The following is a 27,712-nucleotide window of genomic DNA, read 5'->3' on the forward strand; positions in this document are numbered from 1 at the left end:
ATTAATCTCATACCATTCATAACCGTTGATTGCAATATGCAATCGTTTCTCTATTGACACCAGATTTCAGCTACAAATATAGATTAAGATGAGATCAAACTCCATACATTTCTGAGGACCTGAACCGTATTTACCGTTATTGTAGTATTATCTATGTATAAATAATCTCTAATACATTTACTAATAAATGAATGAACCTTAATAAATGTGTACTATATACAAGTGTAAGTGTAAATGTTAGTGTGTGTGTTATTAATCCGTGCAATTGCGTCATTACACGTGGCGTACTAATCGCAATCGCACGGTAAACCAATATTTATTAATTTAGCCAACTTCGTCCAATTATTTGGTTTCCACAAGGGACAGGTCTAGGGATAGGGATAGGGACAGAGATAGGGACAGGGTTAGGAAAAGAATTATAAAAATAAAAAGGAACTGACAAGCACTTCTAATACCACCATAGGAATACAAATCTTATATCTGTGTAAAACAGTCTATAACAAATTCTTCATATAATGAAATTCTTCCAGTCCCGATCTCATGTAATTGTACTTACTAGAAGACGAACTTCTGCAGACCAGATTGAATCAAACAAGAAACAATTCCTCCTTTCCACCTTTTATGTAAGTTATGCGGAAAACCTTATTCCCCACTGTGCACTTAGCGTCCGGATGTCAAATACTCCCGCTGCTGTCTCTGCTCAGTACGGGTACTCTCTCATTGGATGGTCACATGTAAAGGGGAAGAAAGGAAATCACACATAGCATAATATCCACAGATATAATTCCGTAACAGATTTATTAATACATTCACATAAAACATAAAGTGTGGATGGACTCATACCGATAATCCAAAGATCTTAAACATAACATAAGCACTGCTCACACTCGGGATCGAGCAGCATACATGGATAAATTTAGTTACATCCAAAAATGTCCACAATCTGCAATCACAAGCCTATGCTCCCACTCTCCACATCAACACGTTTCAGCTCTCTCAGCCTTTCTCAAAATAGTGGTGAGAGGAGCAAATTCTCAGCCTTAAATACTATGATTAATTAGCCAAATCTGACAGATACCTCATAATACCAAATAAGATGCCCTATAGGATAATAGAGCTACATATATCATATTTATTAAAATAACATTTAGAAAATGTAAATATAATTATTAAATAAATAAATATGAAATAAATTAAATAAATAAGTAATAAAAATTTAAGGCTGAGAATTTGCTCCTCCCAGTGATAATACTGTCTACATTTGAATTGTTGTCCTAATAATACTGTTCATTATATTATCGACTTTATAACCTTGTCGAGTCTGCTGCCCATCAATCATATTATGTCAATTTAACATAAGGTTGGGTGGGAGTTTGGGTGGGAGTTCCCAAAGACAATTCCATCTTCCACCATTTTTCTTTTCTGCAACTGCTGTGTGGAAATGTTTCCTACATGTGCTATGAACTGTTGTGTGTTTGTGTCGTTGCTCTGTCGCTTAGTAACCAGTCTGCTGGCTACAGTTTTTGTCCTGAACTGGATGAAAATAATATTGTGACCTGTGAGGTGGTCAAAATTTACTGGAAATGACTGGAAATTAATGTTATTTAGGTTAATAATAATGTGGGAACAAAAAAGGAGCCAAGTTATGTGATTTTAGCATATTGTTTAGCATGTTTTGCAAAAAAATTCAATTCCAAAACCAAAACACTTGAGGGCGGTTTTGCCAAAACCAAAGCATGAAATTAATACAGATCCAAAACCAAAACCAAAACTCGGGGGTCAGTGAACATCCCTACTGACAACTATTTGTCCTCTGCTAATGCTTCCTTTCATCATCCATATGAGTTGAATATTTGATTATTTCCTAATCACATGCTTTATTTCCTTTCTAAGGTTATATGTTTGTGTGCTCTTAATTTTTTATTGGTCGGAAAAAAGATAGATACAGGACAAAAGATAATTATGCATATTTTAAGGTTCTAGTTTCTATATGACTTTTAGAAATGTCATATCTAACAGTGCCACACCACAGACTGACATTTACAAATGTCATAACTGAAATGGGTTGATTGTACAATCCTCCATCTTTGGATCCTGTCAGTTCGATTATTGGGTCCATTCAATTCCTGGCTGCCCGATCGTAGAAATATCAGTGAAATGTGATTATGCTAAAGCATGGGAAAGCTACTGTAGTGTGCAGTCCGACTGATCTAACAATATAATGTTACCTATGGACTCCTGATAATATTCAGTCATATCCACTGTCACTTGCAATTCTTTGCTAAAAGACCATCCTAACATGGATATATGAGCAACTGCTATTTTAGTTATAATTAGATTAATTTTGCATTGCTTCTATTAGTGATGAAAATAGAGGAACGATATTTGAGTCTCTGGTAACTCCTAAATGTATCTCCTAGTTTAAAAAGTGTGCCTCTGTTTCTGGCCTTATAAGAGCCTGGGATTTTCAGTAAGTACACCTAGGGTAGACTTATCAAATCTTCTAAAAAGGAAAAGTTGAAGTGTTGCCCATAGCAACCAATCAAATTCTATCTATTATTTATCTAGCAAAGTCTAGAAAATTCTAGAGGGGCAACACCTCTACATTTTGTTTTAAGAAGGATTGATAAACCTACCTCATAATAGGTATCTTTAAATTCTGAATAATTCAATTATTAAAGTCTAATACAGTCTAAGGGCTAGATCTACTAAGCTGCGGGTTTGAAAAAGTGGGGATGTTGCCTATAGCAACCAATCAGATTCTAGCTTTCATTTATTTAGTACCTTCTACAAAATGACAGCTAGAATCTGATTGGTTGCTATAGGCAACATCCCCACTTTTTCAAACCCGCAGCTTAGTAAATCTAGCCCTAAGAAGTTTGGAGGGCTGGCATGTGGGTGGTGTGATGGCATATGGGGAGGTCTCATGTGCATTTAAGGGGTATGTGGGTAGGTCTGAGGGGCATGGAAAGGGCATTTGGGGGTCTGATAGGCATTTAAGTAATTTAAGGGATATGTGATGATGACTGAGGACATGTGGAAGGGTATGATGACATATGGGGGGGCTGATGGGTAATAAATAGGCATGTGGGGAGATATGAAGTGCATGGAAAGGGCATGTGGGGAGTTATGATGGACATTTAAGGGGCATGTGAAAGGTTCATAGAAAGAGCATATGGGGGGTCTGATGGCATATGGGTAGGTTTGATGGGCATGTAAGGGATATGTGGGGGGTCTGTGTGGAATCTGGGGAGGTACAATGCCATGTAAAGGACATGTGTGTAGGTCTGGGTGGAATGTGGGGAGGTCTGAAGGGCATTCAAAGGGCATGTGGGGATATTAGGAGGTTTAATGGCATGTAAGAAGGTCTGAGTGGCATGTGAAGAGGTGTGGGATGTAAGAGTCTGAGGGCATGTTGGTGCATTATGTGGCATTTGGATGTCTGAGGGCATGGGACTATTTTGGAGCATGTGTGAGGTCTGAGCGGAATGCGGTAGAATTTTTGGACCAATGAGAGGTATGTGGGGACATTTTGAGATGAGTGATGTGGATGTGCTGAAGTAACTTTCAGGCTGTTTTTAATAAAATAATTAATAACATTTTTGAAGGCTGGGTGTATGTATTAAATACTGTGTGATCTGTATCATGTACTGTGTTCATTTATTGCTCAGCTTTCTATATTTCATGTACCTATACATTTTACAACAGGCCCCATTATTCCTTGATCTAAACAAGAAACCAGTAGCAGGTTGTAAAGCTGCAATAACAGGTATGAAAATATGAGAGAACCACACAGACCACCAAGTCTTGTCCTTTAACTCACCTAATATTATTTCCTTATCTCTCTTACTCCCTCTCTTTCTCTCTTTTACTCTTGTTCTCCACCTCTCCCATGTTATTCTCTATTTCCTCATCAATGTTCTGTCCATCCACCGACTGTATCTATATCTTCCATGTTACCTCCTCCTGCCACTTTAACTCCTCATCCGCTCCAATCTTACCCCCTCTGCACAGACTTTCAGGACCATGATATTAAGCTTGAGGTACAAAGAGCATGTTTCTGATGACGGCAATGTCTGCAAGGCTCATAAAAGGGACTGCAGCTGTGTTGGACATGTTACTAGGGAAGAACATTCAATCTGACTCCAACCTGAGAGTTGCTTCTTTTGGAGAAAATCAGATTTTTTGGGGAGAAAATTATACCTTCCCACTCCATTACAGACAGTTGAAACTAGTTCCATGTCTGTAGGACAGTATCCAAATGGGATCTGAAACAGATCAAATAATCTAAACCTGCAGTGATTTCAGCTGCTGTGATATCACTGGCCCTATATTGAAGAGAGCATGGTGGACAGATTTAAATAAGCATAAACAACATAATTTTTCATGTACATTATTAATCTCATTATTACACAGTCTATAATTAAATTAATGTCAAATATAGACTTTACTTCTACTGATTTGTTAAAAAATAGTTATAAATAAGAACTATGTAATTATTATTTTAACAATCAGTCAACAAAAAAATTGTATTAAGTTTTCATTATAGAACCTCAATATTTGAGCAAGTTTAAATAAGTGTCCATAAGGCTAAATTTACTATGATGTAAAAAACACCAGCGTGGGTCACTGTGAAATTAGTGAAAAGGTCTCACAATACCGTATATACTCGTGTATAAGCCGACTTTTTCAGCACATTTTTTATGCTGAAAAAGTCCCCCCTCGGCTTATACACGAGTGAACTTACCTGGTCTCCGGTCCCTCAGCTCTTTACTTCCGCAGTGGAACGCATGTGCGTTCCAATGACAGGAAGTTCGGCATTTGGAACGCAAGTTTGCGTTCCAAATGCCGAACTTCCTGTCATTGGAACGCACATGCGTTCCACTGCGGAAGTAAAGAGCTGAGGGACCGGAGACCAGGTAAGTAAGTAAAAGGCTGAACATTCCTAATATATTATACTGAAGATTAATAACTGTTATGGATTTGTCAGACTAGACTGAGTGAGCCTTTGAGTGAGCACTATAGGGTAACATTCATGACCCAGTACGATTAGTAGACGCGTGTTCCAGCCATGTACACATCAAGGAGGGATTTTCATTGGCATGTTTCTGGCAGATATGGCACAAGTAACAATGTTCTCCAACATCCATTTAGTCTGCCATGATAGGTAGTGCTCGGCAAACGCACACAAGTATCTGGTAAATCTATTCTTGCCCGTTGAAAATCTCTTGTCTGGCTTTCAAACAGGACACTTAAATAAATGAATCATGTCTGCTGAACACTTCATCATATCCACATAGGTTTCAACCACAGAAGTCCATTTATATTTAAATATGGACATTTTCATTGTCACTGCTATTCCTTCTGATGTGTGGGCTCTATTGATTGCTGAATGTTTTCATTTCTTGAAACATTTTTTTTTTTTTTGCAACAATCTTTGCGCTTGCAGTGGCTGTAGGGAGGCTGGAATGTGCAAAATGTATAATATTACTTTATATAAAGTGCAAAACGAAATCTTAAACAGTTATAGCTTTCTAATCTTTCCTTTGCTCTGTACACACCAGAATAGTCTTCAGTCCAAAAGAGAAAATGTAATGTAGCTGCAGGTCAGGGAGATGTACAGTAGTTTGTAGTAACACTGACGTGCTAGAACTTACTGACTGGTTAGCCAGTGCTGTAAAGGAATAATTATTTTTTTCTCTTCCCTGTGGCAACATACTAGTAGGTTAATCAATCTCTCTGTCTCTCTCTCTCTCTCTCTCTGTCTCCCCTCATTAGGTAATAATAGCTGTATATGTATTTATCTAATGCATAGAAGCCACCCCCCAATATTTTTATTTTTGAAATTTACCAGTAGCTGCTGCATTTCCCACCCTAGGCTTATACTCGAGTCAATAAGTTTTCCCACTTTTTTGTAGTAAAATTAGGTGCCTCGGCTTATATTCGGGTCAACTTATACTCGAGTATATACGGTACTTGGTAAATCAATGCCTTCAAGGCATTTGGCTTGGTGACAGTCAGCAGCCACAAAAGATTACTTCAAACAAATTGTTGGTTGTCAGAAATCCATAAAATTATTTACATTCCTTGAGGCAACCCTTTTGGTCTTTTGCAATTGTCAGGTCGACCAAAAAAATATACGTAAACACTTTAAACATACAAATTAGTGGAGAAAAGGCACCAAACACATTGTGCTGTAATATGATCATGAAAACAAGCAAGATGATTATTGGAACCATAACTGTTCAAAGCTGTAGTTTCAGTAACTATTCTTTGCCAAAATACTACAACTAGAGCTATACAAAACTATATACCATGCAGTGATGTATCATATCTATTTGCACCAAGATCTAATATAGATGGAAAGTATATATATCATACAGATAGGATAGTGGCAATAAAATATAAATATCTGAATGCAACAGCATACATTAGTGCAGAATTTGAAGGGTTTTTTTAAAAAATTAGCTAGCTTATTATTTGTTTTTTTGAGAGATATACAAATAGTCAAGGAGCACCCAGTCTTATATTAAAAAGAAATTGACAGCATTTGCTGCACATATTGCATTGTGCCAACCCCCAGCCTAGCTATAAACATAGAGATAGTGAAGCACAGCTTCATAAAGGATGTTTGGCAAAATGCAATATGAAATATTCCATCTATTTATAATCTACCACTATTGGTACATGTTATATTATATAAATTTACTTATTGGATTTGGCATGTAAAGCTGCAGCTTTAACAATCAGTTTAGTGTAATCACGTGTGCATTCACAAGTTTTCATAACTACAATACAGCTGTGTGCATGGTTTATGTCTTCATCCACCTGAGATGTTAATGGCTCACCTCATACAATGTGTATTATAATAGCTTTCTAAACAAAGGCAGTTTGTTTTAAGTTATCCTTTATGGTTACTTAGCTTCTTCAGCAATACCAGGGGGTAAATGTATCAAGCTGAGATTTTTTCGGCGGGTTTGAAAAACCAACCAAATTCTAGCTATCATTTTTTTAGTGCATTCTATAAAATGATAGCTAGAATCTGATTGGTTGCTATAGGCAACACCTCCACTTATCAAACCCGCTGGAAAACTCTCAGCTTGATACATTTACCCCCAATGTCTTAATATATTATAATGTATGATACCGTGATGATTAAAAAAAGTGTTTACTAAAATGGATACTGTGCAAATAAAAGTGAATAAAAAAAATTGATGACCATTACTGTCAAGCTGATCACAAATTTACTGACAGTGGGGCCTGACTGGAATTGGATCCTTAAACTAGATGCTGCAGGATCAGCCCATGCTTGACAAGTGTTTAATCCATATTTGTTCCAGTTGAAAAAAAATAATAATATAATTAAAAGAAAAGGAAATACTTTCCAACTAATTAAAAAATAATTACACTTTTTAAATTAAAAAGTTACAATTCAGTTTTATTCCAAAATAATTGTAAAATTACATATGTATGCAATGATATTACATTATACATTTTTCTAGTTAAACAATATTTTACTTCAATATTTTAGGCTATTAAGTAATATATTCTATAATATTTCTATTAATTGGTTAAGTAAGAATATAAGGAAATACACGCAATCATATTGTGGTGTCAGTCGATAAAATATACTATAAAAGGGATAAAAGTATGTTTTATTCTATTGAGTGATGGTTATTGAGGTCCTATGTTCAGTCCTAAGTGTCACATAAATCAGTTTGAAGAGTTGTAAACTCACCATTTAGAAGACAGTTAATTTGATAGGCCATATAGTCTGCTGCTCAGTGCATAAAGAATCCAATTCCACAAAATCTTGACTTTATTCTTATAAGACTCAATAGAATGTTTAGTCATTAAACCAGGAAAAGTGGTTTAATTTAATTTATTTTTTTCTAAATAATTAAATCTATAAAATCTAGATGTGAAAAACAGGACCTTAACATTTTTAACACATGCATTCCACTGAAAAGGTAATTTGCAAGCTTTCACTCATATTTTTGCTAAATACACTTGGATTTTACAAAAACATAAAAAATTTCCTGTATTTATTCTTTATGTTTACAACCTTAAACCCATCATATTCTTATTATCAAAATAATTTTTACTGAATCTGTATAGTGAAAATATTTTTTTTTAATTTTTACAGGTAAGCATGTAGAAATATATGATATAATTTTACAGTATAATTTGACAGTATGGTACAGAGTATAAATTAAAGCTTTTAGCCTGAAAATTGTAATGACCTGACATGGCAAGTTTATTCGCTCTTAAAAAAATAAATATTTTAGTTCCTATACTTTATAACATAAGAGAACAGGATGGCAGTAGGTTACACAAATACATTTCTAAAATAAAATTAATAAAAATAAATAAAAGGTTATAAAGGCGTGTTGTCCATTATGTAGTTCAATGAATAGTTCAATGAAATAAAATTAATTTAAAAACAAAATTTGTAAATGCTCTTTTGTTTTCAATTCAAGACTAACATAAATTTAGCTGGTATTTCTGTAAACAAATAGTTTTTTTTAAAATCCTTGGCAGATTTATTATTTTATAAAAATAATATTTTTGAGCACATAAATGCAAGCTTATTAAAAATAAGTGAGATAAAGCCTAAAACACTCACTACATAAGCATTACAGTGGATCAAAGGCTGATCCAGCAGTATCTCACTTTGTTGAATAAACCTGTTTATACTTATCCTGGTGGCGTATTTGTGGTTTCAATACACATTTAAAAATGATTTTCTTTGGGGTTGGGAAGATGAGGTGTCCATGTAAAGAAAACATTCCCATTTGTCTTATCAGCCCCTGAAATATGAACTATAAAATCTTCTGTCCATCTGTGCAAATGATGGCACATATCATTACCCTGAATGCAACGGACAGTGCAGATATATGACATGCATTGAATTCAATCCACAACTGTTGAAGTACAGCTGTTAATTTATTCAGAATCAGGGATACAGCACTTCCCAAATGTCAGCTTTATCTTCCTCTATGGCTTTAAATAGTACAGACGAGATTTTCCCCTCAACTGTAATTAAAAGCATCCAGACCTTAATAAAACAAATCAATAATACTGTTTGTGGTTTTCTGAAAATAATGGGGCTCAATATTGCCAGATAAAGTCAGGATCTTCAGTTCTTCAGCTTCATAATATGCTCAGGAAAAGGTGCAACTGTTGCTCAGTTTATTTGTTTTACATTTCTTTCCATGGGAAACCTTGGTGGACAACACTGAATGCTGTGAATTATTTAGGTCTATGGTGTTAAAAACAGACATATTTTTGAGGAAATATCCATTCATTGTGCTGTGACTCCAGTAGTTAATGAAGAGTCTCTAGTTGGGTATATCCATTGCTTCACCATGTAGAAGTCACATTGAAGAACATAAATCTGAGAAACCTATGGAGGAGCTGCTGATTGTAAGCAATCTTTTCCGCCTCTGTGATCTGTAATTATAAAAAATAGATATGCATAAAAACATTGTAATGTTACATTATCACAACACATAGAAATGCTTCTGATTGTATATATTTATGCCTTCCAGCTATCCACAGTTTGAATGTGCAATCCTCAATGTTAGCTTTCCTTATCTTCTTTAAACCTATTATACAAATTTTCATGGACACATCCTTTCAATGATATCTGTGTACTGGGTATCATGAGATATGTTTAAGTGTTTATCGCCTTGAATTAACATTTTCTTTTTAATGGTACTAAATAGTACATGTAAATATGCACAATGGAAGCCAGTTGCTTTAAAGTGTCTTCACTTTGTTCTGGATCAGTGCAATTAAACAGATACATTGCATCCCTGTCAATATTAGTTGCTTATACATTGTATATCAGGTTTCAGTTGTTTAAATGTATTCAGATGTATATTAAATAAATGTCCTGGTGGACATAATACAAAAAAAAAACATTTCTTAACAGAGAATTCAGAATCTCCATTGAAAGAGTCACACTGGAGAACATTTGTCCATTTTTTAAGAAATTTACATCCAATACGTAAAAGCATTTGCCCTAATTTGCCAAAACTTTAGCATAGCTGTTTTTTAGTCATGAAATAATTATATGTTTACAAATGTCTGCAACTCTGCCTGTATTTTCTTTGTAAAACAAAAAGTATGTACAAGAACTGAACATCTAATCTCATCATCTCTTATTCTAATCTTTGCAACTGTGCCTGTATTGTTTTTGTAAAAAAAGTATGTAATAGGACTTTGTTACTTGCTTCACCTGTGTTTAGATGCTGCTCATTGAATCAATTTTATGACTCTGTCTGGCTCTCATATAGCCTGAGTAAGTCCAATAGTCCCCCCACCCTCCCGCTTCTGATCAGCTGTCCAATTAGCACAGATGTAACTTATTTTGAAATCAGCCTCACTATAACTTTCATATAGTCTGGGGCAGACAAATGTGGTGTCAGAAGTGTGTTTTCTACAAGTGTTTTTCTCCCAAAGTGTTTAGAAAATACAGTTAAACAAGACAATTGAACAAACACTGATTAACAATGGAAGACCTCTAAAAATAATCTACATATGCTGTAGCTTTACTCTGCTACTTCTGATTACACAGAACATTACACCTAGGTAATTCTTTAAATTTCCCCTATTTGTGTTACAACTCTTCCTGTGTTTTGTGTCTAGCAGCAGTACCTTATACCACCAGAGGTGCTGCTGTTCTGTTCCTAACTCTTCAGCATGACTGAAGGAGTTAATCTTCTTGCCTGAGGCCTAATTGGAACTGCACCTGTCACACTGCTTTAAATACCTGCCTCAAGCTGTGCTCTGTGCAGTTCATCCTTGTATACCTGGCTGCTGCTTCTGCTGATATTTGATCTCCCATTGTGACCTTGGCCTGTTTACCGTTTATGCTTGTCTGCTCGTGACCCCCAACCTTGCCTGGATACTGGATACTGCTGGACCTCTCGTTACCTTAGACCTTGGCCTGATTACCGGACTATGCAAGTTTGTTTGTGACATTTCCTTTGCCTGGACTCTGTTTGGTTCCTGGACTAAACTTTTGCATCCTGGAATTGGGTAACTCACCCTTATTATCCCTGCATTCAAACTATATTAGTATTCTGTGGAACCAGTTATTTCTGTGTACCTTCCTGCCATACCTGTTCAATATACCTGTTTATAAAAACCTGCATGTTCCTGGAACTGAATCCTTGCTTATATATTTTGCTGGAATAAAGACATTTGTATTATACTTCTGTGGCTGCTTGCTGAGTTTACTAGGAATCATAACAATTTGTTGATATTTTCCTTCTAAATCCCAATGTTTGCCAAATAATTTTTCTTGCTTTTCTTTCATGGCATTATTTTTAGAACTATATCTTCCTTCATCTCTACTGCAGCACACACCTCTGTCCACATTGCTTCTTCATTATGTCATTCACCTCTAGTTAACCCTCATAGTTGTCCTATTTAAATTCAATAGTTATAACAGCCTCACCCTGTTGCCAGAAACTAAAAGGATCCATTTCTTACAATCCTCTTTCCTATCTTTCTTCCTCCCTGCTTCTAATAGCTTTTATTATCGTTTTGTTATGGGTGCTATATGGATCTTTAGGACTATATCATCTCTCACCCATCCTGCAACACCCACTTCTGTCCACATTGTCCCTTCGTTACTTAATTCACCTCTGCTTAAGAACTTTTTTCCTATTTAAATTCAATAACTTTAAAAACCTCACCTTGTCACCAGAAACTAAAAGGACTCGCCTCTTACAATAATCTTTCCTACCTTTCTTACACCCTGCTTCTATTAGCTGGTGATATATCATCTAATCCAGGTCCCCCACACTCCTCCCACCCACATATATCTGAACGCTACCAAAATGCAGCAAACCTCAAATGTATCACCTGTCTCCCCTCTATTACAAAGTCCTTTAAATGTGCTCTATGGAATGCACGCTCTGTTTGTAACAAACTTACCTCCATTCATGATCTCTTCCTCTCAAACAACCTCAACCTTATGGCAATAACAGAAACATGGCTCACGCAATCAGACACTTCCTCACCTGCAGCCCTTTCACCATGTGGCCTCCATTTCACCCACACCCCAGACCTGGAGGCAGACAAGGAGGTGGGGTTGGACTACTTCTCTCCCTACAGTGCACATTCACAGTTCTACCAAAGTCCCATCACTCACGTTCAAATCTTTTGAAGTACATTCTGTTAAGATTTTTACCCATTCTCTATGTGCATCGTTGTGATCTATCACCCCCCTGGACTCCACTAACAATTTCTTAAACATTTCTTTGCATGGCTCCCTCACTTCTTATCTTTTGATATCCCCACCATCATCTTGGGTGATTTTAACATCCCTATTGCTAATCCACGCTCTAATGCTGCTTCAAAACTGCTCTCTCTAACATCCTCACCTGACCTCTCACAGTGGATTGAATCCGCTACTCACCAGGTTGGCCACTGCCTTGATCTTGTTTTCTTTATACTATGCTCAGTTTTTATTTTCCTTAACACTCCTTTCCCCCTCTTGGATCATCATCTTATTAGTTACTCGCTCACTCACAGTTCTTTAACCTTCCTGCTATCAAACTCTTCCAAGCCTCCTCATATCCACAGGAATATTGACTCTATTAATTTTCAACAGTTTTTCACCTCTCTCTAACACATTCTCTCACCAATTTCTACATTTTCCTCCCCTGATATGGCAGTTCCTCATTTTAACCATATCCTAGCAACTGCTCTTGATAAAGTGGCTTGTTATCAACCATGGCACACTAAAGTAACATGAAATCTACAAAAGCTTTCTTGTAAATCTGAAAGTCACTGGCGTAAATCTTGTACTACTAATGATTTCAGTGTGTATACTGCTAAGTACCACTCCTATTGAAATGCTCTGGACACTGCAAAACAATGATACTTCCAATCTCCCATCTATGCTCAGGCTTCTAACCCCAAATTCCTTTTTAACATATTTAAATCTCTTCTCAATCCTCCCACCCCAAACCCTCTGACTACCATCAGTGCCCAGGACCTTGCTTCCTATTTCAAGGACAAGATTGATAAGATCAGACTTGAAATAGTATCATCTCCCTCGACTAGCAATTATCTCAATTCCTTCCCAGCATCCTCTGACACCCTCTCTACATTTGATCCCACAAATGAAGGAGAAGTTATTACTCTCTTCTTATCTTTCTACTCTACCTCCTGTCCTCTTGATCCCATACCCTAACAAATTGGTAGGTCCTTGTCTCGTGTGCTCATTCCAACTCTAACTAAAATCTGTAATCCATCTCTCTCTACTGGTATCTTTCCATTACTATTCAACCACGCAGTGATTACTCCTATTCTAAAAAAACTAAATTCTGACCCAAAACTCTCTCTCAAATTACCACTGCATCTCTCAGCTCCCATGCTCCTCCAAACTTTTTGAGAGAATTGCCTACACTCGCCTCACACGTTTCCTTTCTGCAAACAACCTATTGGATCCACTTCAATCAAGCTTTTGCCCTCAACACTCCACAGAGACTGCACTGACTAAGGTTGTCAATGATCTGATCACAGCTAAAATGAAAAGTGATTACTCTCTTCTAATTCTCCTGGATCTCTCTGCTGCATTCAACACTGTTGACCACTCTTGCCAACTCAAATTCAATCTTTCAAAAACAGAATTAATAATATTCCCACCCAACAATAGAAGCTTCCTGCCTGACATTTCTATTTCTATTGACAACATGACTATAAATCCCACTCTGCAAGCTCACTGCCTAGGTGTAATCCTTGATTCCCAACTATCCTTTTTCCTTACATCAATTCTATATTTACATCATGCTGTATACATCTAAAAAACATTTCCAGAATACGTATATATCTCACACAAGACACTGTAAAAACTTTAACTCATGCACTAATCATCTCCCGCATCAACTATTGTAATTCCCACCTTACTGGTCTTCCCAGAATCAGACTCGAGCTCCCACAATCTATTTTGTACACAGCTGCTAGATTGATTTTCTTTGCAAATCGTTTTTCGTCTGCTGAGTCACTCTGTCAGTCTCTACATTGCTTGCCTGTTTTTCAAAGAATCCAATATGAAATTCTTCTTCTAACATATAAGGCCATCAACAAAATTGCACCGACATACATCTCCTCATTTGTCTCAAAATATCTCCCAACTCAACACCTCCGTTCTGCACAAGATCTGCGTCTCTCTTCCACTCTCATCACTTCCTTCCATTGTAGGTTACAGGACTTTTTTCAGGCTGCACCCACTTTATGGAATTCACTCCCCACCACCACAAGACTTTCCTCTAGTCTTCAAACATTCAAGCGTAACGCAAAGCAACTATTCAAGTTTTATCTGTCATTTATCTAATGCAATAGAAGAAAATTTGATTGGTTGTAGAAGACAGGGTCGGGCTAGGCCGGGGGGCATCCTATGACCGATGTGACAGCCTATGAAGGGACCGCACAGGCGGTCTGCATCGCATCTCTTGTAAGGCAGTGACTAGATCCCGTCACAGTGTGTCATCACTAGGTCATATGGCTGCAGCAATCACATGGTACACAGTGCTGGAGCTGCTGGAAATCTTCATGTTCCTGTGTAGCTGGAACTTACTGGTGGAGAAAAAGGTAAGAAGAAGCGGTAATGTGATGGGGAGGGGGCATGTGTGATTAAAACTGCTGGGCAGAGGGGGGAATGTTTGATTAAAACTGGGGGGGCATGTGTGATTAAAGCTGCTTGGCAGAAGAGGTCACGTGTGTTTAAAGCTGGGGGGCTGCTGGACAGAGAGGGGCATGTGTGAGTAATGCATGTGGTCAGAGAGGGGCATGTGTGAGAAGCTGCTGGGCAGAGAGTGGCATGTGTGATTAAAGCTGGGGGATATGTGTGAGTCAAGCTTCTGGGCAGAGAAGGGCATGTTTGATTAAAGCTGGGGGATATGTGTGAGTCAAGCTTCTGGGCAGAGAAGGGCATGTTTAATTTAAAGCTGGGGGATATGTGTGAGTCAAGCTGCTGGGCAGAAAGGGGTATGTTTTAGTTAAGCTGCTGGGCAGAGGGGGCATGTGTGAGTTAAGATGCTGGGCAGAGAGGAGCATGTGTCAGGAAAGCATATGGGCAGAGGGGGCATGTGTGAGTCAAGCTTCTGGGCAGAGATGGGCATGTGTGTGCGAAGCTATTTGGCAGAGTAGGCATGTGTGTGTAAAGCATGTGGGTAGAGGGGGTATGTGTAAGTAAAGCATATGGGTAGAGGAGGCATGTGTAGTAAAGCACGTGAGCAGTCTGGGACAGTGTGATGAGTGGTCACAGTGCGATCAGGGGCACAGTGTGATGAAGGGGGCAGCAATGTGATGAAGGGCACAGTGTGATGGAGGGGAAAGCGGTGTGATGAATGGGGCAGCAGTGTGATGATGGGACAGACATATCACTTATTTGTTGCTCTTATTGTTGTGATTTTCTAGCTATGTATTGATGTGTGTGTGTGTGTGTGTGTATATATATATATATATATATACTATATATATTATATATATATATATATATATATATATATATATATATAAATATATATAGTAACAAAAGGAGGCATTTAGCTGGCAATATGCAGAGAAAGCAGGGAAGTAGAGTAAAACATTGGCACAGTTATGTACCTAGGTGGAGATTAAACCAGGTAAAAACATATGTGTAGTAAAAGGTGGTTTACTTACAAGATTTCAAAAGCTGCTTCCTCTCAGCAAACAGACAGGGTGTATCTGAAAGTCTAAACAGAGCTAGGGATGGGGGGCGTGTCCTTTTTAAAGAGAAGGTGGGTGTGTCACCTGTCCATCAAGCTAGGCCTGTGGGAGGAGTGTCAGGTATAAAACCCTGCTTGTTTTATTGTTCAGGGAGATCAACGCTGGGATAGCTGGCTGATCTTAACAGAGAGCTGGACTATGTATAGTAAGCGTTTAGGGTCTCCATAATTGCTGTGCAAGTATACGGTGTCAAACAATTATTACCATCCTGACAATAAAGAACCATCCTGACAATAAAGAACCATAAAAAGGAAGAAGTTGTACACGTGTGCTTCACCAGTAGCGGGCTCTTGCCACAATATATATATATATATATATATATATATATATATATATATATATATATATATGTTTGTTTTTTGTTGCTTTACTTATTTTAGGTATTCAAGATTTATCATTTATAATAATAAAGTATTGCTGGGTGAAGCAACCCTAATATTTTATATTGAAGAATATATTGCACCTCGTGTAGGGAGATCCATTAGTCCCTCCCTTCACTCTACGTGGTCTCCAAAATAATAAAATAAAGGTTGCGACAAATTAATCAAATAAGGAATGGAGTGAAAATGACGATGAATATGATGAAGTGAAAATGAAAATTAAGTTTTTAAATATAAATGAAACAAGCAATTTTCTTCCCCATCACCATCGCCTACTTTATAAAACAACTTCAATTACTGTCTAAGACATTCACCCATTTTGCATGAATACCCAGTAGGAATACACAGAATGAAGGTCACCCCAATATTCCACATACGGTATAAGATCCTTGATATACTGCACTCGGGGAACTAGTTGATTATATTTTAGGAGACCACTGATTGCATAAAAGTAACAAAGAGAAGAATCATGGAGAAAAGAATGTTTATCCCTATATTTGCCATTTTTCCCTCATACCATATAAATACATTTATTGCACTATTCTAACAAATGGAAGATCTAACCCTTGAAAAAAGCAATATAAAACTCACTTGTCAATGTTAAGAAATGAAAATGTTAATCCTTATGTTATTCCTTATGAGAAAGGCATATCCAGTCAAAAAGTTATTAAATAATTCCCCAAATGTGTACTAAACATATACTATACTGACAGAATAAAGATTAATCAATAAGACAGAAGTGTTGTAAGTACAATACGGTGATCACTACTGATTCCAAACTCATGTGGTTGTGGTGGAACCTTTACACACCTCTTGTGCTACCTTTTTATTCCACTTTAAAACACATTTCATGTATTTATCTCACATATATTTGAAACATCTGTATTTCTTATGAAACTCACTCAAAATGCAATTGTTAAACAGTAATGAAAGTACTAAATTAAAGATTTTGCATTTTTCAAAAGTTGCCTGTTCTTAGACATTAAGCTTATTCTCTTGTTTAAAGTCCAACATTGTGCTCTATTTCTCCCTCATTTCTATTATTGCGGATCAGCGCACAGACAGATGTGTGACGAATTCAGTGCAGTCTTCTGTTACAGCATCTCAATGAGCAACTGCATTGGGTGAATTTATTGGGTCTTTTGATTTAATGTGAATGTTATTAGTGCACTTTTTGTGTACAATTCACTAAACTGCAGGTTTGAAAAAGTGGAGATGTTGTCTATAGCAACCAATCAGATTCTAGCTGTCATTTTGTAGAATGCACAAAATAAATGAACGCTAGAATCTGATTGGTTGCTATAGGCAACACCTCCACTTTTCAAACCCACAGTCTAGTAAATATACCCCTTAGTGCTTCTTTAATGTGCCAAATGCAGTATTTTGCATAAAGCATAGCGTCAAATGTGTGTATATATATATATATATATATATATATATATATATATATAAAAGAAGCGTGACACAATTTAAGTTCTTACTCAGAAACATCACATAAAGGTATAAATATTATCAAGGCATCGCTTGGCTTTGCACAAGGCCACAGAGCACAAATACTGGTCTGATCTATAAGAAGGGGTTTGCACTTTATGTTGTATACAGCTGTATACAATTCAAATATAGTTCAGAATAATTAGAAGCACATTTACCCCAATATTGTTTTCAATCAATTAACAAGGAAATATGGACATATCACCTAGATTTTAATCATTTTGTTAACTGGCAATGAATTAAGTTGCAACAAAATATTGCACAAATTGGCTACATACATATGTTATGGGTAAACATGTACATGATAATGCACACACACTGGTCCAGTTGTATTTTGTAAATTTTAAGTTTTAGATGTATGCCCATACTGGCCTACCACCTGGACCTTCCCTCTGGGGTCCAAAAAGCAAGTCCCCTGCAATGATGCTATCACACAGCTGTGGGCAGAGCCATGTTGACACGAAACCTGTGCCCTCATGACGCAGAGTCCTGATGCCCGCGATGATGCTAATTTAATTCTGCAGAGGTCGACCGGTGAAATCCACATGACCTGCCCAGTAAGTAAATTGTGCAACACTATCATCATCATCGTGACTCCCCCGTTACCTTCTTTACAAGAGTAGAGGTGGAATCCGGGAAAATTCCCTGAAATTTGGGAGACTCCTGGACATTTCTGGATAATAAGCAAGTATGTTTGTGCTCTTAATTTCTGCAAATTGTTAAATTGATTTATTTTAGACCAGGACAGTCCAAGGCCAATGGAATAGATAATACCCCAAACAGCACATGAGGTGGTGAATGCTTTGCGATAATTTCACAAACAAAAAACACATGACAGAATAATTATAATGCACAGTCTTCCCAAATACACTTGGCTAGCCCTAGCTGTTTAAATTGTCCTTGTTTCAACTGTTTATGTTATAATATTCACCCCTATTATGCTACATAATACTCCCATATTGCAGAATTTGCTTTGTGCAATACATTTTTTTTCTACTTACTTTTTCTATTGTTTATAAAATTGGTCAAATTTATCATAATAAATTGAAATATGTATGTTAGCATGAATAGAAAATTTTTCTCCAAAGTGCTAGTGTGCAAGTATATACATGCTGCACCATACGTTAGCTCACAGTTTTGCTGAAAATAGTCACAGAAGGAAACAACATTCAAGGAATCAACCGTCAGGTCCAGGCGCGGGCTGGCAGGTTTCAGCCCGGGGGGCGCACAGGTGGCCGCATCGCGTGTCATGTGATGCGGCCACCGGTAATATTAAGCTATTATTGCATCGATGGGGGGGGAGCGGCCGGCCCGAACAGGCGTTAGACTGAGTGGCCCGGGGGCCCGCTGCCCCCTTGCCCCCCGGTCCAGCCCCTGGTCAGGTCATGACCAGAGCAAGGAACCTACTGTGGATACCACAGTTGTAAAAGGGGTCTTAGGTAAGCTGAATGGTCAGAGAAGGTAGTGGGTCTTACCAGGAGGGAGTAAAGGACACAGCATGAGACTGGCAATGGTCAGGGTGCATATAGAGCAAGCTGGTGTCTAGTAGCATAGTAATAATTATTGTCATTGATTTGTAAGGACAAGCAGTGCTCTGGGGGAAAAACATAGCATACATAAAACATGCAAAAAAATATACATAATACATATAGCATACATAAAACATACAAACATACAAATGTGCATGCTGCCACTTGTAGCGCCACAAGTATGCACTTTAAATGGTGTCCCCATCTGGAAATATTAAGTGTTGCCACATCAGAAATAAATATTATTGCCCCATTATTAATGAAATAGTATGCCACAATAATATAATAAAATTTTAATAAAAATTTACCTTAAATATAACAAAGCTCAAGAAAAATACATATTTTTTTAGTTGCTAAGGATATTTGTGGCTGCTGAATTCAAAATGAAAGCATTTTTTTCAAATTGGCTCTAGTTCTTGAGATAATGGATACCCTCAATTAATAGGCAAATTAGACATAATGCGTACATATGGGAGTTCTAGAAGGTCAGACATGCAAATATTCTAGTTGTTCACTCCGCGATTATTCCACCTTCGTTTATAAGTGATCTGTCATCCAACCAGCAGTTAGTTGAGTTATGCAACAGATATATGATGTATCCTTGTTGCATCTGCTTGTGGAATAGTAGGGCGAAGCAAGATCATTGAAAAAAACATGACTGTAGGTGCAGCAAACATCATTAATGAGCCATTTGTTGACAGGGAAAAAAAAAATCAATCATTCTCCCACCTTTCCATATCAAGCTGGAACTAATTAAACAATTTGGTAAAGCCTTGGACAAAGATGGTGGTTGCTTCAAATACATTTGTATATCGTTCCCTGGAGCAAGTATGGACAAACTAAAAGCTAGATTCTTTGATGGCCCTCAAATTCATAAACTTATCAAGGATTCTAATTTCACAAAATTTATGAAGCTTCTGCCTGGTGCAGTTACGTCTCAGTTGTCAATAACTTCTTGGGTAACCACAAAGCATCCAATTAGGAATAACTGGTTGAAAACATGCTCACAAAGTTTAAAAATATGGGTACTAATATGAGCATAAAAGTACATTTTCTCCATAGCCACCTACGCATATTTCCAGATAATCTTGGTGATTTTAGTGAGGAAGAAGGGGAGAAGCTTAATCAAGATACAAAGGTGATAGAGGACAGGTATCAAAGCATATGGGACTGACACATAAATGCTGACTATTGCTGGAGTCTGTAATGTGATTGTCCTGATAACCCACATAAAAGAAAATCATAAAAAACAGAATTTTACTATGCATTAATTATAATTATCTGAATCAGCTTACTATGTCTATCTGTTATTATACCGAATAAAATGCCATTATGTATTTTATATGTTTACGTTTGTATGATTTGAGACAATTTCAATGCGATTTGTAAATAGGCTCTGCCTGACCATTACATGTTTTGCAGTTTTATGTTTTTTAATGGGACACCAATTATCTCACAAATTAGAGACAATCTAGCAAAATCGATGACATATTCAGAATCGGCACAACAAAGTTACCCCAAAATCACTCTATTATGATTAGCAATAAAATGAGTGTTGGCCAGAGTAATCACTAACGAAATTTGACCCTTTAATTAATTTATAAAATAATTTGGACCCCGTAAGATAATTAATAATAATTTTTGCCCCTCTAAACAAGAAATCATGTATACACTCATAATTAAAACTTGTATAATTAAAGCAGTGTGTTGATTCTGGCAATTTTCACAGCGATCTTGGCAAAATTGCAGCTTCATACATATGGCGACTTGTATTCTTAGAATATGCAAAATAAGGGACGGCGAATTGTAGTGTGTCGATTTTGTTTACACCACTTTCCAGGTGATTTACTATCAACTCGCAATTTCATACAACAGCGGGTTCAAACTCGCCCCAGAAGATTTCTGAAAAAGGCAAATCGCAGTTTGATACATTTTCCTCTTATACTTTGTTGTAAGTAGATGATTAATTACTTTTATGACCTTAGTCCCAGTAGAATGTTGGCAGGCGCGGGCTGACGGGGGCCGCATCACATTGATATTACTTCCGGGGAGCGGGCGGCCCTAACAGCCGTGATTCTGAGCGGCCCGGGGGGGGCGATGCCCCCCTGCCCCCCGGCCCAGCCCGCCCCTGAATGTTGGTGCCAGAAGTCTACTTGCAGAGAACTGAAAAGAGAGTAGGAGGATGGACAGTGTTTTAGGCAGTTGAACACATCTGCTCGAGTAGTTTGGAGCCAAAGGGATGGAGAGAAATAGGATAGAAATTGAAAATGGACAGGAGGGTTGTGATATTTTTTTCTTTATTATTGATGAGAGGAGCACATATTTAAAGGAAAATGGGAATATAACAGGGAAGAGAGACAGGTTGGGCTGGGAGGCAGGGTGGCATTTGCTCCCCAGGCCAGTCTCATAGTAGGCTACTATGGGCTGGGTCACCTGCATTTTTTCCTTTTAAACAGGCTGCTGAGTCGGATCTTGCCCTAGGCTAAAATGTGCCAACCCTCCCCTGTATGCTAGAAGTGGGCATGCAATGGAAGGAGGAAACAGAGAAATTCAAAGGAAATATAGCAACACAGCAACACAAAGGAGAAGAAAGTGGCATTGTAAATTTTCTCTACCAGATGCATAGAAAGATTTGTCCATGTGGAAACAATAAACCCAGTTGCAGCATTTACTCCCAACTCTTAATCTCCCAAATACTGTTACTGACCCACTTCTGAATATCTGCCATTTTGCAATATACATGCTTATTACTGACAAAACGCCAACAATAATTATGGCAGAATTAGTGTTATCCTTAGGGCACTGTTGCATTTTGCAATAGATCACGTTCAATTTGTTTCATAATTAGCAATCTTGAGTGACATATGATTCTACGTATAACACAACATTGACCAAATTATAAATTATATATTACACAGTGACTTTTGAAACAGTGCTGGAAGAAATCTGTATTTATGTCATGCTATATTAAGAAAAGAAAAAGAAATGTTACATGACATTTATCTTAACACTAAATTCTGTTTATAACAATTATTGTTTGTATACACAGGTGCTGGAGATGGTGACACATGGAATCCTGTAAATCTTGTAGATAATTACTGTTTCACATTACTTTTTATTATTTTTTTTGGGATATGTTTGTTAGTGTAAATGTTATATGTGTTAGTAATGTTGCTATTTATTCTTTTATTTATTGTTATACAATTGTTATTGTTTTAAATAATATATTATTGTATTATTTTATACACATTACATTCATTTTTCATAATGAGCTACACTTAGATTGTAGGATAGGTAGTGAAAATGCTTCATATGCATTATATAATAATAAAACTTAGTTGTCAGGTAGATACAGAAAATGCCTCATACACCTAAAATAATACTGTACTATATTGTTAGATAGGTAGGGAAAAAGTATCATATGCATAGCTCTACCGTGCAAAATAACACCTAGCGCATCTATACATCTAAATTAACATCAGCTGCTTAGTTGCTCCAGACTCATCTATATGCCAGACATGTTGATGATGACCAGCATATCTTCAGATACACCGATGCGCTCTATTTTAGATGACATATAACATAAGATATGTGCACCTCAAAATACAGAGGTTATAAATCAGAGTATGCAAATATTATATGAGAACATGGAGATTACTTTATTGCTTAATGGCTCGACTGACTTTGTCCAGTCATGCTGCTAGTCTTTGCTGGTCACTGGCAGCTGTTAATGCCCTCCTAAAATTCCCAGGCAAAGAGTTCAGTGGTTGATTGGTAGAAAAGGGTCAAATGGCCTGGAAACACATTCTAATAGCTAATATATATATATATATATTCACACACTTTTTCTACTTAGATGTTAAAATATAGTTTTTTAAATCACTGAGACAGGAGGGTTAAGAATAGCAATACTTTAAAGATATAAAGATATTGGGCCTGATTCATTGAGGGAAGTTAAGTAAAAAAAAATTGAGTATAGATTGTAAGCTTGTGAGCAGGGTTCTCTTACCTCTATGTCTGTATGTATTACCCAGTATTGTTTTATTAATGTTTGTTCCCAATTGCAAAGCACTACGGAATTTGCTGGCGCTATATAAATAAATGTTGATGAAATTATGATGAGTAACTAATCTCCTAGACAAAACCATGTTACAATGCAAGGGGTGCAAATTAGTTTTCTATTTTGCACATAAGTTAAATACTGCCTGTTTTTTCATGTAGCACACAAATACTTGATAGCTTATTTGTACACTAACATTTAAAGTTGATATTTGTGTGCTACATGAAAAAACAGACAGTATTTAACTTATGTGAAAAACAGAAAACTAATTTGCACCCCTTGCATTGTAACATGGTTTTGTCCAGGAGACTACTTACTCAATTTTTTTACTTAACTTCCCTTAATGAATTAGGCCCATTGATTGTTGCATTTTTCACACGCAGTTTATTATCTACATTCTGCTGCTGTCAAAGCTGAAAAAAAGTAAAAATAGCAGGCTAATATACATTTATAATCTGTTGGACACTGTGTGTATCATTACTATATAGTTAAAATTACATTACAAGAGAAATCCAGGGACATATAATAAAATAACCATGTTATCTGTTGGTTGACATTAAGGGCTAGATTTACTAAGCTGCGGGTTTGAAAAAGTGGGGATGTTGCCTATAGCAACCAATCAGATTCTAGCTTTCATTTATTTAGTACCTTCTACAAAATGATAGCTAGAATCTGATTGGTTGCTATAGGCAACATCCCCACTTTTTCAAACCCGCAGCTTAGTAAATCTAGCCCTAAATCTTTTTTACACCTTAATTCCTAACCACAGAAACCACTAAGCAATCTATTTGAATTCATTTGAAATACACTAACTTGTTTCCTCACGTGCATTTCACAAAGGAACACAAGAAAATGAACATCACTATGCTCTTAGAAAAACTCTCTACTCTATTTGACATACTTAAACTACCAGCTTTTTGTACATTTATATATTAATAGCATAAGTACAACTTTTATGAGTGACTTATTTCTATGATTCTGTTGTCTGATCACATCATATACTAAATTAAAGGTCTTGGTCTGTAGATTTGTATATAAATATTGACGCTGTAATCGGTTTCGTAGTTATTTTGCAAAATGTCTGCCCACCATTTACAACTATACATTATCTGGAAAATGTGACAGTTGGCAATACACTTATGCACCTGCTGGTTGCTCTGGACACTGTGACAGTTAGTGAACTCTCCCTGTGCACCTGCTGGGTGACCTGGAACATGTGACCTGCTGGGTGGCCTGGAAACTGTGACAGTTATTTGCAGCCACATATATCAGTGCATCTTGCGGGGACCTCAATCACGGACTGCTGTGTTATTTCATTATTCATTTTACTTGCTGTATTTACAACGAACATGTCAAGAGGCCGTCATTGAGGAAGTTGACATGGTGGAACTCTTATAGGTCACCCAGAGCACACAGTTCAAAGACCTTACAGTCAAGAATATTATCGTCACAACATATAACAAAAACAACTGTAACGCCGCTTGTATTGGACATGACGTATTCATCACAATATTACTGTTTGGGCCCTGTAGATGTGCAATGTGTGAACTTTGGTGCCCTACACTTTTTGGTAGAGGAGATTAACGACCAGTTTTCGAAATACTGCCACAATGGAAATGTTTCACTGTGTGATGTGGTTATTCCATGATGGCTACTGCCGGGTTTCCCTAGTTGGCTCTGAATTAGAGATAAGAGAAATTGCAGCAAAATGTATCAGCAATGAGTTTATGACAGAGCATGTTGTTTCAAAGAGGTGCAATATTCCATCGATACAATGTTTGAGTTCCACTTTTGCCTCGCCATTCCTTGGCATGCCATATCATACAGTATTTCTAAATTCACATTCTGCAGAACAACTAGAGCTGGGACAATAATGGTCAATACATTCTGATGAGTGGTGTGTTTGGGGTACACTTAAGGACAAATTGTGTCAGCAAAACGTGTGAAATTTCACGACCAAATGGTGTCAAAAAGATCTCTGATCGGTTTTCATGATTTTTTCATCTCTACTCTAATGATCATATGAGACTAGTGTTACAGGAAATCCTACTGTAAATAAATAAATTTATGACACTAAGAAGCTAGTTTGTGAAGCACAAAATGACTGAAGGGCGGCAAAAAATTCTCCTTAGTGTTGCACCTCAGTGGTTAGATTCAATACAATGCAATGTGCCTCCGGAAGACTCTACAGGGACACTACAAGGCAATGTCTGGCAATAATTCTCTCTAATTTTTCCTTGCACCACACTAAGGTGCTTATAAATGAGCAGAGAGTTCTTATTATAGGCAGGAATGTGCGCAGCGGGATATAGTGGTGATGTCTGACTGCACATCACCTTGAACTAAATCTCCTCCAATTTGTGCAGATAGGCCTAGATTTTCACCAAAGAGCAATATGGCAGCATTTGCAGAGGAACAGAAGTTTGCACCGACTGGTGGAAGGAGTTGAACAGATGAGGGCATTTGTTGCCATATATGGAGTAGGACCAATGCGCATGTTTAGGGATGTTCACAGCTATTTCCACTCTGCAAAAAGGCTTGAATTTTTCACAGAGTGGGCAGAGATCAGGTTTGAGCATGAAAGATTCTTAATGGAAGGCATTTTGCAGCTCCCACTTGGTCAGAGAGAAACATTTCTAAGTTCCAGGTCCCTGATGTGAAAAAAAGTTTCAAACACGTAATTGCCACACGTGATACACAGTTCCAGTGTCCCCTCACCCTTACAATTAACTTAAACCATAAATGAGGGTAAACCAAGCAGTATTTTTATAGACAAAACAATAAACTGTTATTTAATGAAAGGGGTTGTTCTAAAGTGGTAGAAGAGGGCGTTTTAAAAGCTGAATTAATAACAGTACACTCAGTGGTCGCATTGGGGTATAGGCGATGGTGTGCCATACCACCACTTCTCCTACTGCTTTGATTGTAAAACTATCAAATTCCATTCACCCACATTCCCTTTACATCTTGCATACAGACACTTCTAAATTTACATTTTGACCACTGAGTAAACTCCAATTAGACCTATACTCAGGTTTTACTAAGGTTTTACTAAAAATGTTAGATGTTTCAAATCGCATGATGGGTACACTTAAGAACCACAAAAAGAGAAAATGATTCATCTTATTGTATAAGTTGCATATTATATCAATTATAATATTTGTGTTTTTATTTATAATGTATTTGTTACTTTTACAAACATAGACAGAGAGATTATGTCTATACTAGCTACACTAAATTAAGAAATAATTCATGACAAGCTGTAAAAACCATAATATTGAACAATAACTAGACTAAAAATAGTACCTTATTAGTTAATTTCAAATGAAAAAAATATTGTTTAACAAAACAATCTTCCTAGACAGAGGTTTACTGTAAATGATCATCTACACATTAAGGATTATTTAACAACAGCAAAATATGCTTGGACAGATTTAGAGTCGGCAGGGGTCATATCGTAGCTCCACTCTAAACTGCAATGTAAATATAAATCTCACCAAATGAATAAAAAAATCAGGTGCTACTGACCTGCTACTAATTAAATATTAATAAAAAACAAAGTTCGCTGCATCTAAAAACAAACTACTGAATCCTTTCAATAGAATTTCCATAAGAAAAAAACTATTAGGATTGTTAGGTTAATGTTTCTTATTACATGGTCACAACAAAGTAATCTAATAAAAACAGTTTTGTAATGAAACATAAAATTAGTATGTCACATTGTACAAACAACAAAGTTAATATACAGTTGGACACAGAATAATTCAAACAATCTGCAAAATCCTTGCTGGCCACTATAATAGTGAGTGTAAGTAAATAAACAGGAGTATCCTCCGTAATTAACACCTGCTAGTGAGAATTTTTTTTGCATTAATGCACCATAATCATGATTACATACATGATTTTGGGGTCAAAATGATGCCATCTACGGGTTCTGAAGGGAGCAGTTTGGAGAATCAGGATATTCCTTCCTGAGTGTGGGCTATGTGCATACCTTTGTATAGTTTTACTCCCACATACAAAGATGAGATTTCATGTTATGGGATGTGATTATTTAAATTACATTCATGGGGTGATGAATGTGCATGTTTAAGATTTAGGTGCCATTTTATGAAGAAGAATTAATGTAGTTTAAAACAATATGCATGTCTTTCTTTCTTATATGTTAATATTAATAATACCAATGCTGATTTTACTTATTCATTCACTTTATTATAAACAATTAGTAATTACTTACAGAGATTTCCTTCTACATGATAAATTTAGGATGCACATTAAGTATGGATTATCTTTAATCTCCAGAAATTGAGGGTTTAGGAAAAGTACTTTATCTGATCCACAAAATTAAAATTGTGCTACCAGCATTCCAATATATTTTGCAACTTGTTGAAATGAGAAAAAGAACTACTTGCAAAACATTTTTTTTAAAAATAGTAGTTGTAGGTAACTGCTTCCTTGATATAATCAATCCTATTAGT

General features: G+C 36.7%; 1 protein-coding gene across 2 annotated transcripts in view; it reads right to left on the minus strand.

Moving 5' to 3' along the window:
• Window positions 1-8,127: 8,127 nt before the first annotated feature.
• PRR16 (proline rich 16) overlaps window positions 8,128-27,712 on the minus strand; it is a 302,615-nt gene continuing 283,030 nt past the window's right edge. For both annotated transcript variants that reach the window (XM_075179277.1, XM_075179269.1), the window contains one exon: window positions 8,128-9,453. The gene's annotated coding sequence lies outside the window, so the exon portion shown is untranslated. The remainder of the gene's footprint in view (window positions 9,454-27,712) is intronic.

This window comes from Mixophyes fleayi, chromosome 1 (assembly GCF_038048845.1).
Source record: "Mixophyes fleayi isolate aMixFle1 chromosome 1, aMixFle1.hap1, whole genome shotgun sequence".
Classification (NCBI taxonomy): domain Eukaryota; kingdom Metazoa; phylum Chordata; class Amphibia; order Anura; family Limnodynastidae; genus Mixophyes; species Mixophyes fleayi.